The sequence below is a fragment of the Nomia melanderi genome, chromosome 3 (assembly GCF_051020985.1).
Source record: "Nomia melanderi isolate GNS246 chromosome 3, iyNomMela1, whole genome shotgun sequence".
Lineage (NCBI taxonomy): Eukaryota > Metazoa > Arthropoda > Insecta > Hymenoptera > Halictidae > Nomia > Nomia melanderi.
The window spans coordinates 3,788,123-3,806,711 of NC_135001.1; the positions used below are offsets into that span (position 1 = coordinate 3,788,123).

At 45.7% G+C, this 18,589-nt stretch overlaps 1 protein-coding gene across 7 annotated transcripts in view; it reads left to right on the top strand.

Moving 5' to 3' along the window:
- Positions 1 to 18,589, top strand: part of LOC116432445 (neurotrimin) — a 249,747-nt gene that overhangs the window by 150,287 nt on the left and 80,871 nt on the right. Inside the window, exon 1 of one of the 7 annotated variants that reach the window (XM_076365761.1) lies at positions 1,910 to 2,010. The exons of the other annotated variants lie outside the window; for them this stretch is intronic. The gene's annotated coding sequence lies outside the window, so the exon portion shown is untranslated. Of the gene's footprint in view, positions 1 to 1,909; positions 2,011 to 18,589 lie in introns of those variants that run through there. 7 annotated transcript variants of the gene reach the window in all.

Genomic DNA, 18,589 nt, shown 5'->3' on the forward strand with positions numbered 1-18,589 from the left:
GTTTATTTATTTTAGTTACAAGGGGCAATTGCACCCTAAATCATGAGAAAATCATTTAGTCAATCCGCGCGTGACCAGACAATAGTTTTGGAATTTTCGTCGTTCGTACAGACAACCGACCATATCATAAACCGGGAATTTCCGAAGGGTCGACGCGAACCTCGTTCGTAACGGTTCCGCCAGCCATGCGTCAACTTGGAGGAAATTTCCAAGGCATCGGCAAATCTTCGAGGATCCCTCGCACGTGGCCATTGCCCTCACCCTTGCACCAAGAGGGCTGGCCAAGGGGCGTCGTCCAAGACGCCCCCGATTTTTGGCATTATATGCTGATTGGGTATTTTCAATTTCCCAATCAGCGCACTCGACACAAAACCTGTAGGTGTCGTATAAAAACACCTACAGGATCGCACTCCAGAGGTTTTTACGCTCATTACAAGATAAGTCGCTCAATCGTTCGGAGTGACGATATCTCGGGAATTCTCACGCATTCAACGTTCAGTCCATCGTTCGGGACACATAAGTCGCTCAATCGTTCGGAGTGACAATATCTCAGATACTCAATCGTTCGGAGTAACGAGATATCATTCATTCATTCAAACAGTAGTCAGTCCATCGTTCGGGACAACTGCAACTAGTGATCTGATCTCAACCAGTCGGAGATCAGAATTGAATCAGTCGATTTCTGAAGAAATTCGTAAATCGACGCGTCGCGAGTATTAACGAGACCTAAAGTTAAAGCTGGGATTTACAACCCCAGCCGAGGAATTTAATCCGCGTTAGTATTCGTGTACGTGCGACGTCGCATTTTTCGGTTTCTCGAGCCGGATCTACTACGCCACATTTGTTGATCCTTCGAGCCGGATCTGTGACGGTACACCCTCGAATACAGGATAATAATAGTAACCCCACACACAAAAACCTCGTAGTAACCTCAACACATTGTCGAGCGTAATTTCGAATATAGATGAAATCCAATACTCGAGCGACTAATACAAACACAGCACCCAGCTGAATACAGACCCGAAAACAAGGACGAAAATACTACCAGCCCGTGGAACGCTGCGAAACAATTTCCCCGCACGCGGGAAAGAAAGAAAGAATTAATGAACGTGTGGCCGAGTGATTAATTAAGTAATAACGCCGGTAATTACCCTCGTCGTTCTCTATCCGGGGTCAAAAATACGGCTCGTTATCTCTCGTTAATTTCCAGCGGCGCGAGGGCGAAAGGGCGTCGGTGAAAATAAAACAGCTGGCCGGCGTTCCACTTAAAGTGGAAATAAATGCTAATATTGTCCCGCTTTGATCAGAAACCGGGGCAGGGAACTGCAGAAAAGAACGATTCAATTACGCTTGTCCTCTCGGCGAACTATTTCCGCGCGCGTTCGTACGAGCGTGGATGTACAGTGAACACGATGGGCGGCGCGGGAAAAGAAGGGGTCGGCAAGCGGTGCGCGTCGGCGGTGGGCGTTTGAATTCGCCATCGTGATAAGTGTGCTCCAGCAACCTGTAACGTTCCCCCGAGGTCGTCCGGAGGCGACGAGCTCTGAACTCCGGGTTTCGGCTCAGAAGGGTAAACCGAGCGCGACGAATATACACGGGAACGGCGCGGCGCGGCGCGGCGTGGCGCAGCGCGGCGCCGGCAGCGTCGCTCCACTTCGTAATTCTTCGCCCTCCGATTGCGAGCGCCCTGCGTCGCCGAGGAATCGTCGTAAACCAGAAAACAGGGATTGCGACCAGTCGCTTAAGAGTACGAGAGCAACAGACACGGAAAGCGAGAAGGGTGGCAGCTGAAGGGAGAACGGAGGGACGTGGAAAGGTCGCTGTCGAAGGATCAAGGGAGAAAGATAGTAGAACAAGCATCGCAGGAAGATCAAACGGCTGATAGCGAGTATTGCGAGCAGGGTGTAGTTTACTAGTGTGTGTGCATATATATGTGTGTCTGGTGAACGTTTGATAGACGCGAGGGAGAGATTCGGAGGCGGAAAGACCACTGGCATTAATCCAGAATAGGTAAGAGCTAGAGTTTAGGTAGAAGAGGGCGGGAAAACCGAGGAGGGAAGGAGCGTCGACTGAATAGCGGGAGGACAGATGAACGGAATGGAACAAGGGGAAGGAAGGATAATGCGGCCACGATAAAACTAAGCCGGCTAACACCACGGATAAAAAGACCCGGGGCCCCGGACGGTTGGCAGTGTCACCAAATTGCTCGAATATTTTGCACCCTCCTGGCGCCCCGGTCGCGCGAGCCCGAGGCGAAAACGGGGACGGCGAGAGCGGAGCCGCTTGACCACGACTACGGAAAGGGTCCAGGGTGGAAGGATACCTTGATAAACTTCCGGTTTAAGGAATGCATTCGCCGTTTTATTCGACCCGGTTCCAGCGAGGCCGATGTTCGAGGGATTTGCCGCGGGGACGTGGTTCGCCGTGCTATGGATTCCGTTGATTGTCGTTCGGTAATCTAAATTTAATTTGCGCGAGCTGAAGTGGCCGGTCATCGCCGGTATTAACGTCGGGGTCCGCTCATTCGGGGAGCTCGGAAATTTGATGGCGTGACTGGGATCTGCGGGCGGAATGAATATTGTTCCGTCTGGTTTTACAATGCCGGCCGAGTATGACGAACGCGGGCGCTTGTAAACGTGGAAAGATATTTAGGACCAGCACAGCCAGCTAATCGTTTTCAATTGTTTAACCAGTTTTTAATGTGTCAGTTTTGTCGGTGCAATTGTTGATCCGTCTGTTTCTTACATATGTTGCAGCGTAATGGAGATTAAACCAGGCGTTGAATATTACGATATTGATTTTCTAAAATGGTTAGGATAACAGAGGAATATTCGCAATTGATGTTAACGGGTAAATGGATTTTAAGTCGTTATTGGTTTTGACTTCGATTCTTCGGCATCGATATTATTTCGGATTCGCATCGAATGTGCATTCTATAACTGTCACTTTTGGTTCTGTGTCAGTTACGGTACAATTTGAAAAACGACAATCGTGGCAATTAATAATTTCGAAGAATATTGGCTGTGGTATATTAAGATTAAATCTAACAAATGGTGGAATCCAATACATCCATAATATTTATGGATATTTGGTTGTCTTAATAATTTCAGTTAGTATGGATATTTAATGGTTTGATACAGATATTCTCGGAATCGTTTCGATTTTCAAGTCATGTTCCTAACTCAGGCAAATGGACTTTTCTCGTCTGAAATTCAAACGATGATGTATGTTCGTCCCAAATCGGACAAGTAGAACATATCACTTTAGGCTCGACAAGTAGAGTGTAACTATTTTAAGTCAGACCCAGGTGTATGCACTGACAGGCCTATTTATTGCGCAAGAGCTTACATATTCAATTTCATAAGTATTCTTAACGCTGGAGCATTTACATTGGTGAACCGCTGGATTCGAAATCCAGTTTCGTCAACATAGAGTAATTAAGCTTTAACCGCATACGATCATCGTTCTTCTTATCTTTCCCGCCGCGGACATAGTTTCGCATAACGCTATTCCGCGGATTTGTGTTAACTAAGGTTTTCTTCTCGCTCGTCTCGAGGACTACTATATTCTCTCAAATCTTTTAATGCCATTTATACAGAACGGTGAGCAAGAGCGCGCTCGCGAGTTTCAGCGAAGGTGCACGTAAACCCCGGTAAACCTACGTAACTTACGTTGTAGTCTAGCTACGGCAATTATGAAAGAGCATAGTAAACATTTGCATCCTTTTATCGTAACAGTTGAAATTCTAGTGGTGAACACCTGGCTGTCTGTTTTTGTATTAACGCATGCATCGTATAGCCGCAACAGACTGTGAGAATAGATAATTGCACGTAAAAGAATTAACTGAAAATATGAAACAAAAGGTAGGAATATACCGATTTGTATGTAAAGGGTGTTACTTCTAACGCGAAGCAGGATTTGTCATACTCTTGCAGCCATCTGACAAAAAGAAATGTTTAGATTAAGGTAGAATGTTTATATTGCAGACTACGGAGTGTAAAATAGATATCAGTAACAGGAATTTTGAAAACAGTTTGTTTTCATGGTAAAGGTCACCTTGGGTGTTATAGATAGGAACAAATATTTTGTCTTGTTTTACCATATGGGGAGATAATCGAAACGAATTCATCTTTTAATTAAAAACACACTTCGATTAAAAATTATTCGATTTATAGTAGTGGAAATATGAAGAATTCAGCTCTTAATACTATTCGCCACCTCCTACGACGCAACAAAATTCAAAAGCTAAACAACATTCCGCGGTTCATCGCAGAAATACCGAATTCGCATAATACCAGCTCCCGATATCGTGACTCATGCTCCGACTAAACACCGATTCGCGAAAACCAAGGGAACAAAAGGGCACCGCTCTGCGCCGGGTCTAAACTCGAGGCTTCCGTCGAAATTAACGGACTCCCCAAGTTTCCCCATAACTCCGGATTGTCAGGATAGCGTCCCGAACTCTATGCCCTCCCACTTCTTCTTCCGGTTGATTAAAAATTCTCGGTCCACGGGCCGAGCGTCGGCTCGCATTTCAACGATGAAACGTCAACCGTGCGAATTTACGAATCCCCATCGAGTTTCATCGCAGTCGGTGACCAGCGTCGTCGTCGTTCTCGTCGTCATAGTCGTCCGCCTCATGGAAGAGTAGCGTGGGGCAGGTCCGACGAAATTAAACCGGTTACAGTGGGTGAGATCGAATCGTTCCGACCGGATGGCGCAATCCGATCAGCGGAAGTACTCGCAAAATGGCGCGTTCCGCGTCGAAATGGCACATTCGAGGATTCGGCCGATCGCCCGAAATTGGCTAGGAATTGTCCGATCGGTCGTCGGACAGAGTCGTGCGAGGATACGCTCGCGATTCCTCGAGATTGTCCTCGGGCGTTTCAAATTTCTCCTTCTCTCTCACTCTCTCTCACTCTCTCTCCCTCCCTCTTTCTAACCCTCTCCATCGTTCGCTTCGCGCGCGGACGTCGCTTCGGTTTATCTATATCGCGGATCGTTGCCGAAACAGGAGTCCAGATGTTGATTCCGATTGGCCTAAGAGAGGGGACGCGACGTTTGCTCGATACCCTCGCCTCGTCTCCGTTCAGCCAGCTTTCACGTCGCGGCTCTCTTTCCCCGTTTCTGGAACCGGTTGTAATTAGTCCGCCACGACGAAGGGCGAAGGGGGTCACCACCACCGGATGTAAACTCAGGATGTTATAAAGTCGTTGTCGGCGCACGGGTTAAGGGTTAATTACACGGTGCCGCGTGTAACACGCCCCGGGCCACGTTAAACTTTGGACACCATTGATTTGTGGCGTTGCTATACCTTCCTATGAGAAATATGTACATATATATCTATACACGTAAATGTATACATGTATGTATAGGTGTATGTACAATATTTATGTATCGATTTATGTATTTATGTATGCAAATGTACATAAGTTGTATATAAGGTGACGGCGCGGGAAGCAAGTATATAGGGATGTATATGTGCACCGGCGTCCCTTGACCCGAGATCGTATTGGTGATCTAGGAAATTCCTTGTTCGGTAGTAATCCAACGGAACTCGAAAACGGATTTGTCCTTACGACCTGCGGCTGCCGGTACCGACGCAAACTTTGCCACACCACGCTGCACACGTACCACGAAACACTTGCCTCTCAAGTATCTTGGAACGAGTTTATTCCACGGCCCGGGGGCTAGCCCCGCCGTACGAGCGACGGCGAAATGATCATACACGCAAGGACGCGGCCGCACCGGCGCAATCTCGAGAACGTGGCAAGTTGTTAAAGAATAGCAACCGGGGATGCTTTGATACCCCTGATCTACGGCCGCTGGGAATATATAAGTGGGAAAACGAACGTTCGACGAAGGTTTGATACTCGAATTGACTCAGTATTTTGTGATTACACACTGTTCGAGTGTATTCGACAAATTTTATTGTGATTTCTTAATAGAATTCCTATATTCCAAATTTTCGATATTTTAAGAAGCAATCATCGGATCGTTCGGAATTATAATGAACTTTCATGTATAGTCCTAATGAAACGTGAAGTCCAATAACTCAGTGAATTAGCTCGTGCACACATTAATCACCAATATCGTGCACTAAATATCCACAAACTGTAGCACATACGAGCAGTAAATTCTTCGACCTAAAGATACACTCGCGAATGGCACTCCTGAGAATAGAAGCACACCATTCGCAGAAATTGACATGGAACTCCGCGCGAACCACTGTGATCCCCTAACAGACCTCGCGGCTCAATCCATCAAGCGCTCGCGAACCGTAAGCAAACATCAAGAATGTCCAATTGCACGAAGTCAAAGGCTAGGAGGGAACTCGCCGAGACCGAGCCGGTGCGTTCCCAAAAATGACCTTATCGTTTATTTATCCTTCGCTCTCGAGCATTAACCGACATAAGCGCCGGGAGAAAGCCGTCGGAAACGTTACCTTTGAAAAATCTGACGTCATGTGCCAGGGAAAATCCTTTATTCGCCGGGTGCCCGAGCCCGAGACCGTATTTGCGCTCTCTCGACCCGCGTTTGGCAAGCCCGAACTCTGGCAAACTTCGTTTTCGAGCTCGCGCGGCGTGCCCACTCCTACTTATCGAACTATATCTCTCCGTTCCCCTGTCCTTTTCCTCTTTATCTCTCTTCCGTTCGCTTTTCAGCTCCTCGCACGTATACACACGAGGGACACGCGAACAAACACGACCGGTCGCCCGCGTATAAACACGTACGCGCTCCTGGTTTCCTCTGTTTCGCGCGAGAAAACTGTTGTCCCCGAATGCCGGTAGCGGAGTCTCGGCAGCCAGGCCTCGTCATACTCAAGGAAAAGGAATTCCAATGCATAAGTATGTTCGCGCCGTGTTTCCTTCTTCTTTTCCCATCAGCCTCCTCTCCGCGACGGTCTCCAGCGGCAGCTTTCGAAACCCACCGCGGTATGACCGGCTCCGGGTACTTTTTCCAATTTCCGGAATAAGAAGTCTCCCTTTCTCCGGCAACTTGTTCTTTCACCTCCACCGCCTCCCGTCGGACGCCGCCGTCGCGAAAGGGAGCCGAGCGGGGGCTGCAGAAGAGTTTTAATCAACGAAACTGATGTGGACTTTGCGAAACGAAAGCAACCGGCTGCTGCGGTCTCTACGCCGCGCGCACCGCCTCGGTACGCGGGCACCGTTGGGCCTCGATCGATGCATCGGAACGAGTTTTTCAGTTCGAGGGCAAGATCGGGAATTCGACGGTGTTTGAGTAAGTCTGTTTGAGCGACTCGAGTGCCTGGAAAATGGCAGTTGTGGCGGTACTGCGGATGCGCTTACGCGTTCGACGATGCTTCGAATACGATTGTCGTCTGAGTTTGCAAATTGGGTTGATTATGGTTCGACATGGGATACTGTGTGTTTGATTCTGTCGGTAATTTTTTTGGGATTATTTAAGTAGTTTGAAATTGTGAGATTTTATGAGTATAGATTTTGTGAGATAACTTCTGATTGAACGAACGGAGGATTCTTTGCAGAGTGTGAAATGATGTTCCCCGTTGTTTTTTTATTTCAGAAATGAAATGTTCATGGTTACAACGCGGATTTTTCTGTAACATTGTGTTTTAAAGAGAAACTGAGTGAAACACATTTCTTTATTGAGAATTTTAATGAGTTCACGGTAAAGTAGAGATTGTTTATAATTTTATTTAATTGCTGTCGCAACGAGCGAATTCATTTTGCAAAACAAATTTTTCATCCCAACTCCGCGTCAAACTGCGTCCATTATTAACATCATCCTTTGTCATCGCCGCGCGGAAAAAGAGTACTATCATTCCGGGGCGAAAGCGGATTTCCACGGACCGAAATGTGGACGTTTACATGAATTGGCCGCGTAAAAAATTAATTAAAAAAGAGAAGACCAGAAACAGTTTCATTCGATTTTCCATTCAGTTATCCACGTAGATTAAAATTTCTTGTGAACGTATGATATCCGTAAATTAAACGTTGCAGTTCGTACAATGCGAAATTCTAAATAATATTATATCCAACAGAATGATCTTATAAAGGGCTCATGGAGGAATGAATTGCTGCGTCTGAACAAATATTGTAGTTTCTACACTGTTTCCCATATTCCTATGGATTCCACGAAGGAACGATAAAACACAATAAAAATATATATTTGAAATCGATCTTATCCATACAGAATTTCATCGCTAACGAACGCTAATAAACCTGTCCAACCTGTATACAGAACAACCTCCAAAAAACCCCTATTCGCTGTGTACAGCTGCCCCGACGAGCCGCGTGCGAGAAAGCTGCGTTTCACTTTCACGTTTATTCATACAGAACTTTCACGCATGCCTGGCGCAAAATGCCGCGTGAAACAAGAATTGAATAATCGTTACCGGAAGCTCACCGGTGAACGTAAATCGCTGACTAGAATTCTAAACACAATTTTCATTGCACGTTCACTGTAACGCGCCCGCCCGAAACATATCCCGAACAAGCCGAAACGAGGAACAATGAAAACGCTCGGGGAACGCGGCGGGTTTATCGCGATCGCGCGTGTGTCGACGAGCCGGGAACGCAATTAGAAGAACGACACCGAACGGAACACACGGGCGTGGCCGAGGAGGATCCGAGAAACGGAAGAACGAGATACCGATCCGTGCTGGCGAATAAAATGTAGGGATCGGCGTTACGAGGAATGCCCCCGCGGTCTCCGGTTTCACAAAGGAGAGGAGCGGATCGGGTCAATAGTAAAAGGTGCAAGCGATCGGTGACCGCATCGGTGCACGGAACAAAAGGAACCTGAGAAACAGATTTCTGTATAGCGTTGGCCGGAGGCGAGCGTGGCAGTAGCACTGGGCCGTGCCGGAGAAATGCACGCTGGGGATATAAGGAGGGACAGGGGCGAAAGACCACGGCGAGGGGATAGAAAACAAGTGGGTGCGCGATAGTGCAATCTTCCGGTGGTGTCGCGTTTTCCGGCTGGCCGATTCCGCGCTAAGCTCTGGCTCTCTGCTTCCACCTGTCCCCCATTCCTTCATTCTCTGTCTCTTTCAACCCTTTCCCTATTCTGAGCCCTCTGTTGCTCTGATTCGCTTTCTATCACTGTGTCTTGTACCTTCTCACACTTTTAGCCTCTTTCTCGCACATTCTTACTTTGTTTCTCTGCTTCCCGCGCCGTCTCGTTTACTATTTCTTGTTCCTTCAGTCTCTCTCCGTTATTTTGCTTCTCAGTGTCTCACACTCTTTCTTGTACTCTGATATTTCTGACCCTATTACTCGCTTTCTCATACTCTTATTCCGTTTCTTAGCTTGTCGTTCTCTTTCTAACTTACTTACTCTCATCTGTACACTCTTAGCCTCTTTCTCACTCTCTCACTCTCATCCTCACACTTTTATTCCCCTCCTCAGTTTCTCACTTTTCCTCACTCTCTCACTCTCACCCTTACACCCTTATTCCCTCCTCACTCTCTCACTCTCTTTCCTTGCACTCTCTCTTGCACCGCCCTTCTCTCTCCCCCTCTCTCTATCCGCAGCTCCCTCGTTTTATCCCTTCATTCATCCAGCAATCCCTTTCTCTACCAATGTTGCCAGCTAGCTCGCAGCCTCGTCTTCCAGCTTGTTACCGTTTCGTGAAGTAACCCCAGCCCCCTTAACCGGTTCGGATCAGCCTCCCCCAGCGCTGGTCCAGGGGAAAAGCACAACGTTGGGAAAGCCTCGTCAGCAGGTGCCGCGATGCCTTTAACGGCTCCCTGCGCCGCAGACCGATAGAGCCGCAGCGAGCTACGGCGCACGGGAATCCGGGCCGCGGGGTTATTGCGCGCGGGGGACGGCCAAGGCAACGCCGACCCGCAAAACGAAACACGCGACGTGGTAATTCGCCGTTCCGGTTCTATGGCCTAACGACGCCCGTTCTTCTTTTCCCGCTTCCTTCTTTCCGTTCCTCGGGCGAAGCGCCGCGCGGCTTGTGAGCGATCGCTGGAGACAATGACGCGGTGAACGGCGCGTGCTGCGACAGCGAATACGCCGTCGCTTGATGTATACGTCTCGCGGGATTCTTTGTCTCGGAATTGTTGCGTCCGCTAGCGGAACATCGGGCTGATCGAATGCTCGGTTTCGATGAATCGCACTCTTTCTGCCCGTTTTGTCGGGGATCTGTTACTGCGATATATTTCAAACACTTTTCAACCGTGGTCGTTACGTTACAGTTAACCACTTCGGTACGGCGCTGGTCACTAAATTACCTATGTGAATCAAAAGCGTGCTGCAATAATTTGTATTAAGGACTTGTCGAAAGATTACATATTCGGAGTAGCTTATTGGCTGAACCTAGATACAAAGCGCTTTATTTTCAAATCATGTTTCCCCGGTCTTACAAAGTTCAACCGGTAGATACAGTGCTGCGCCTGTACGGTGAGAGCTATACAAATAAAAATACAAAAAAGCATATAAGGCTACAATACGATCAATAGTATACATATACGTGGCTACAAAATACAATAAGTGCGTGATATAATGCAGCTACAATTACACAGCAGATAAAGTGGCTGTCGCTTGGCTGTACGCCTTCATCTGTGACTGTCGACTATAGTCAACGCTCGTACCGAAGTGGTTAAGATTGAAGGAATGAAAGAATCAAGGATGTTTCTTTAACCCCTTGCACTGATTGTACCTATTGTCTGCTAAGCTTGAGTAACTTTATATTACCAGCAATGTGGAAGAAACATAAGTTATCTGTTCAACTACGAATGCTGATTCAATTGGCAGATAATTAATTGGTGGCGAAATAGTATTTTCAGTAACGCTTTATCACTAGTCCCACTTATAATTGCATGGGAAGGGATTAATGGTGTTAATGATTTTGATGTTACGTTTCAATTGGTTGATTTAGGATACTTCGCAGTTGGTAAAAGGGATCACGGTTTTGTGAAATCTTTCAATTCTGCTTCAGTTATAGGTAAACACTTTTTGAACATTTCAGTATACTTGTATTGACTGCTACAATATATTTTTTGTTTTTTAAGAGAACAATCCTTGTATTTTTTCAATATTCTCGCGTAAGCAATGAATTTTGGGTTTTATATATTTGAATTTTAATTGTAAGCTATTGCGGGGAGTATTGAATTATAGCAGATTAAGTGGCCACAGGGCTAGCTTCTGTCTACTAGTCCGATTAGAAACGTATCTGTCCAATTTGTCCGGCCATGAATTGCCTCATTTTACCCGCCTGTCCAACTCCGACCTATTCTACTTGTCTTGCGGGAGCCGTACCTTATTCCTCTTGTCCGTGCAGCAACTGACTCACTCTACTCGCCTGGCAACACTCGTGTCCTGTTCTTCATGCGCGCAGGCAAACTGTCTTGCCCGCCTTCCTGTTCAAGAAGGATGACCATTGTTAAGATTCTTGACCGTATTGTCCAATACTCTAATATTACACGATACGCAATCTCTGATTCTCGGAATATAGAAATAAATTCTACAAAATTGAACCACGAAAAGAAAATGATTCCGTCCAATATTCGACCAAATCGAATTCCATCAAACAATGATTCTATAATACAACCTAAAAGTCTTTGAAGCTGAAATAAAAACTAAAGATTAAATCAAACCTCCGCCAAACATCGAATTTCCTAATTGCCACCTATATCAAATTCCTCAACACATTCCAAATAATGAATTCTCACGTTAACTATCGTACCAAACCATTAATAGTACAATTCGAACCATGAAAAATCCAACGATCCCACGAAAATCGACGAAACCGTGTTGCAAACCGTCGGAAAAAAATTCCCGTGAGCGTCGCGTGAATCATACGTTTTTAATCCGACCGCTTGACAGAACGCGCGGCGCCAAGTGCGGCCAAACAAACGGGAACGTTCGTAGGCAGCAATTCAATTTCGAAAAAAATATCGTAACGCCTGTCAACGTCGTCGCGCGGGGAACTGCGTGGCGTGGGCGTGCAGTAGTCGTTGCGGGTCATGCCGCGCCAGTTTCCTTCGCGTTATTATGTATGCAAACAGCCGCTCGGAAGAGGAGAAAAGTGCTCGGTAAGAGAATGAAAATAGCGGGGAACAGTCCGGGGTGATTTTTTATGCTCGCGAGAGCACCATGTCGGTGCGCTGGTTCGGGAGCGGTTGAACGGTCGAAAACGTCGACAAGTACCCGGACAGCCGTGACAAGCGAGCCGCGCACGCTCGAAACTCGTCGTTTTGACGACCAGCGTCGCGAGAACGCCCGCTCGCTCGGTTCGCCGGTGTGTTGAGCATCCCGCCGACATTACATTGCAAATGCACATTATCTGCATAATAATCCGCAGCCCGTTTCACGCTGTCGTGAAACCAGCAACGTTGCCCGCATGGTTGACGAAACACGCGGATCCCTGATTATCAGTTCCGTTAAATTGTAGGAAATTGAAATGAAAGTTTTCGCTAAACGACGAACCACGGTGGTCATCTTTGCTTGAAATTTCTGCTGGAATGAGCGTTTCCTTGTTTTTACCGATGGAATGTTTGGTTTTATCGAACTCGTAGAATTATATTAGTCGAACGGCAATCGCTGTTGCTTTAGTCTTTCGAGGATGGAATAGATTGTTTAGTTCTCATCGTGTAGGGTGTTTATTATTTCTAGTACGTATCTCTGAATATATAATGGACTTACTTAAATTCACTCCATGATTCGATCGTAAAGTGCTGAAGTTTGTATTAGTAATCGCGATTAAAGTGCTGGCTATGCGGAAATAAACTGCATCCACCGTGTCTACCGTATTCCATGCATCTACTAAATTCGCAGATTCGGTATGATTTACTACAATCGCACGATTACATTAGTACAATTTAATTGGTTATTGCCGAAGGAAATGATACAATTACAGTTGCACCTATTGTTGCACCTTTGCGCGTTAAATAAGTTCTCGAAATTCGCGTATCAATCCATAGCTAATTTCCAATTTCGATTCTCTCGACAATCGAATAACCATTGAACAAACAAATTCTATTCTATTTTCTCCTCATGCTCCCGTAAGTAATAACCTCCCGATTGACATATCATTCGGTAACACCCCGTATAGTCGACCACAAATCGTCGACACAATCGAAAAGAGTCCGCCGCGAATCCCCGCAGATTCTCCAGTCGCGGCGCGTGTACCAACAGGTCCCGACGTATGTACACGATGTACGCTCACGTTCCGTGGAGCGTGTTGCACGGCAAGATCGATATCCGGCTGATACCACGGCCGTCATATCGGGACGAAATTGCGAACGAGCTCGCGTTAGCGAATTCGGATTTCACGTTACAATAAATTGATAACGAAATCGGCGAGCTTACGCGGACCGTTGCACAGCCGCGATTACGTAAGCAAGTCGCCGGCCAGGAAGTCGGCGCACGGAAGAATGTAATTGGTATACTTTGATAATCATCGTCGCGCCACGTTCGTTCCGTGAGTACGGTTAAGCCATTAACTTGATAAATATCATCCACTGTACCTGCATCTAATTACAAATAATTACTCAATGTCATTTCGAAATAAAGTCGTCTTTGTTAGTCTGTAAAATCTACTATATACATCGAAACTATTCTACTCCTTTTACTCGATACAAACAAACAAAAAAATCAATTGATCTCAAGAAACAACACTTACACGAAACAGAACATCTAATTTCAGAGAAATCCGACCATCTAAATTCGTTACGAAACTGGAGAATACCGTGGGAACGTTACCGTCTCCGAGGTCATTTTTATTCGCACGTTCGTTGGTTATTTTAATGCAACGCCGGATGAAGGTTTAATTAGATTTCTTAATGATACGACGAAAGGAATTTATTTCATTAGGTTTTCCATATTCATATCAGCTACAGTTGAACGAACCCGGCTTACGCGGCGCGGCGGCCCGCTAACTAAGTTAATAGGATTTATTTTCGCAAGGAGGCCGTTTTCGGCGGAAACAAAAACGAGCGTATTCGCCGCGGGAAAAAGTGCCGGGTAAACGGCCGGACGTAGACAGAGCGTGCCGCTTTCCGGCGGGATAAGGAAAGGGAACAATTTGTCGAGTCGTTTAACAGAGGCGCATAAACGTTCGCCGCTCCGCCCTCGTTATTATTCCGCTCAACTATCTTGTAAAGCACGCACAATCATCCCCGGCCCGTCTTATTCCGCTTATTTACCCCTAAATTGACAACGGACCAGCACTAATCCAGCCACACTTCGCGAAATTACCTTTCTCCCGGCTCGTTCCGCGACACGAATCCGCAGGCAATGATTTTGATTAAACGTCCTCCGCCGAGTGCCCCGCCCCTCTCTCCCGATGGCATTAAATCACCGCGCGAAGAAAAAGGAGGAAGACCGTCGGAGAGGAGTCCCGGCTGTCTTCACGGTAGAAGTTTTCCTCGCTAAGAGAATAATGACAGTGTTCAACCGCGGCGCAGGAAAAAAGTTTGAAACCGCCGGCTCCGGGAACTTCGACGGAATTTCGAGCCGTACGAAGATACTTTATCATCCCGTATGTGCCGTGGAAAGAGATTTAAGAGGGTAAACAGGTTGATACTACAGCGGTTCATTAGATTGATACCCTGCCACGGGAACAACGAATCACGGGGCGTAATTATGGTCCGCCAGGGAGAAAATATTGGAGTCGGATAGCGAGCTTTCTCGCTGGTTTTTTCACGTTTTCTGTGGTTCGTTTATGATACGAGTACACGTAAGGGTAACTGTATTAGGAACAAGGATTTTATTTCAGATATGTGTAAAGGGAAATTTGGATTTTTATGGAAATATAACGATACTAACGTTGGTGGATTTCGTTATTCCGGAAAGAGATTTTGGAATTTTTCGCGTAGAAATACTGCGATGTATTCGTAAATATTCTTCAGTGATTTTGGAAAATTGAAAGCTCTGCGAAACGTTTCCCTTGTGAACGAAGAAGCTAATAACTGGACTACGTATGTTTATGCACATTGGATAGGCAAAAAGCGTATGACGTTTACGAGCGCAAAATATGCAAATACCCGGGTAAAATATGCTAATACGCACGAAAAATTTACGAAACAAGTCAGCAGCGTGTATAACTGGAATTTGATGTATAGAATATTATTTACGATATAATATTTGTCAATACCGTTCGCAGTTGTGCGGACTCTGCACGCATTATAAAAAAAGGACGAAGATTTCTCTCGTACGCAGTGAATATATGGAAACTCTGAAGCAGAGGAAAATATCTGAATTGCCGAATTTATTACTACATCAGTTTTAAAGACATTACATGAAAACCTATGTCGAAATAAAAAGTGTAAATCAACAAATCTAAATCTCAACATCTTCGTATAACTCTTAACCCCCTAAACATCAATCCAAAGCCTCACACATAAAAGGAATAATGACAAAAACGGAAACATTCTTCACCCAAGGAACCATCATCCAACGCGAATTCCATGCCAGTAGTTCACAAGGACTTTCCAAACAGATACCTCCGAACGCGAAAAATGAAAAGATCCGTCACTCGACACAAAGACCGGACCACCGGAACACAAGCAATAGCCAAAAACAATTTCCAAAGTCAGGTCCGCGTCCTCGAGCGACAAAGCCTCTCGAACAAGGCGAGCCTCATATCGCCGGGAGGAGCATCGAGGCATCAAGCCAGAGACATCCAGCGCCGGACGATGAGTCCTGGCGGTCCGAGGTGGGCGTTTCATAGCTTTGCGAGTGTCAAGAGAGCCGTGCGGAGGCGACACGCTCGTATGTCGCCGGTATTATGCCGTGGATGTAGCCGGCACCGCCCTGTGCCCGTTGCCCCCGAACCCATGGAACCGGCGTCTCCTTCTCTCTCGTCATCCCCATTCCAACCCCATCCCATCCACGCCTGCTCGTTCAACCTGGCCGCCGTCTGTTCCGGCGGCTCTCCACAAAGTACACGTTTCGGAGTGGAATTCTCGCGAAAAGAACGTCTCGTATGCGTCCGGGGATTCGTCGAAATATTTCCGGCGACTGCCTTTCTTGTTTCTTCCTCTTGCGGGCAAACGGGAACAACGGCGCTCGTGGCGGCCGGGTTCAACCGGAAACTGAAAAGAGGATAACTTCGGGTCGTACGATGATACGGAGTCGAGGGGCGAGCGGGAAGCTCGGTGACGCGTACGCTCCTTTCTCCCAGTTTCCGGGCAAATACCGACCACCGGGTCACTCGCGGTTTCACAAAGGGCTGTTCCGTATGCCTGTCTCCTCGGCGATTTTCCAGCCGGCAATAAGAAGACACCGACAAACGCATTTCCTGATTGCGCGCCATCGGCACGGCTCGGCGCGGGGAACTTCTTGCCGACTGCTCGATGGACACCGCGAGATACCGCTTGCATAAATATTCAGGCCGGCTCCGATACGATCTTCGTTCGACCTGAAAGTTTTCTTTCGGTCGGTCGGTCCTTCGGACGGCGCTTTTTTTCTCCGGCGTTTCCTTTTTACTCCTTTTTGCTCCGGGGAGTACGAGTTCGACACTTTCCCGGAGGTTTTATAGATTTTTTTAGAGCCTGCCTGCGGATGCATTGTTCTGCGATGGCGGATAGTGTAATTGCTCGAGCGAGTAGGATTTTAGAGTTTGGGGTTTAGACTGAACATGATTCTGTCGTTGTTTAATGTATATATACATATATATTTATGATATTTCTCTTTATATGACGATCTCTTTAGAGGACAATGTTTTCGAGTGGTTGCAGAAGGTGTCTTAAGTCTGAGTTTCTTAGAGTTTTTTAGAGTTTCGTTAACTGAGTACATAGAGTATGTAGGAGCCAGGACCCTTTAATTTGAATTTTGACTGCAACCATTGTCCTGGTCAAGGTAAAAGGTTGAAACTTAGCGTGCAATGTTCTTTCTTGGTAAGCTATCGAACCGTTTACCGTCGATTTAATTTGGTTCAAGGACACTTTTGACCTCCTTCGTCGGCTATATCCATTTGCACGACAGTCAACGCGTTAAGGTAGGAATTAAATTGTATTATGCTCCTTGCGAGGAAAGAGGTCATATGAAAGTTGAAAATAGACTGCGGATCTTTATGCGCTTATTGCGGATTTTACTATTCGGGACACAGTGAAACGTTTCTTAAATATTCATGTTCCCCCTCGTAAAATATTCATGTTACTTTGAATCCGTTGGAACCATTTATCAAGATGCTGCGTTAAATTTCTGTTACGCATAAACATTGAAAATTTATCAATAAATACTTGAATTCCATGCATATTCCTGGTGTAATTACGAGGTGTGATATTTTTATGCATTAATCAAATCGAAGGTTCAACAAGAATTCATTTCTATATTTCATACACGAATCGATCATTACTCCATGTTGAAGGGGAACACGTAAACCAATAGTTATTTCCTAAAAAATTAAGATTCTTTGTACAAAGTATAAATCATTCCTTTCCCAAAGGTCGATCGTAATTGTTCGTTTAATTAATCCAGTATATTACAAGCAGAATCGATTCATCTGATACGGAACGCGTGTGTAGAAATGAAAGCAACACAAGTACACGCGACGCGAACGAACGAATGAAAAGCTGCGGCATAGGGCAAGCTGATTTGCCGCCTAACTACGTGGTTGCTAAGTACTGTTTACTACAAGAGGCTTCCTGAACTATTAATTCCCGTCTTGTTGCGACATTGGGACATTATCGGGTCCCTGGAACGCCGTCTAATTCGCGAATTTAAGCTTGCGCTTTTATTGCGCGCGGGGACTTTAATTTCTTAATGCACGGCTTGTTCATGACGAGCAAAATGGACAAGCGTAATGGCGACGTAGGAGATTGAAACTGATTACACTGAGCACTCGCATTTGGAACAGTTATAAAAACCTGTTTTCGCGAACAACGGAACGACCTAATTAAAGATCTTTCAACGTTAGAAGTACCGAGCAATAAAGATTACTAATTTTACTTCTTCAGAAAAGTTCCAACAGTTCATTTATTAAGATTCAACTTATTTTTGCTTTCATATAAATACGAATCAATTTAACCATAGAGGACTGAACGACATTCAATTACTTCAGTTGCTTCGAACGCATATTTGACAGACATAAATATGTAGATCCAATGGTTACTTCGATGATAAATTAGCAATGTAGAGTTAATAATTTTCATTAATTATTGATAAGTAATTAATAATAATAAATAATTCCTTTATAAAACATCTCTCTACAATGTCACTAGCTAAGGAGAAAAAGAATCTGAAATACGTTACGCTGAGCCGTCCGATTGTCTCAGTGTTACAACACGAAAAGTTGTCAGCCACGCGATGTTCATCGTGAAACGATAAGATTCACGGCACCTAGAAGAAACGCTAAGACTCAGTGAAGGCGACCAATCCTCGTTTTAATGAGCCGTCACTCTGAGTAAATTGTGAGGACAAGCTGGCCAGGGCGTTTAAGTAACCGAAGAAATATGTGAGTTGAATTCGATAACGCACTGTTCGGAGATTCGATCGCAAACGAATCCTCCAATAACTATATACTTATACTTTGATTTATGAAAGAAGAACCCTTGGAGGTAGATCTTAATTATGTTAGACCTTAATTCTTCGATAAATTATGTATAGTTTTTATTTCAATAATTGAAATTTGGACAAATAAGATTGAAGTT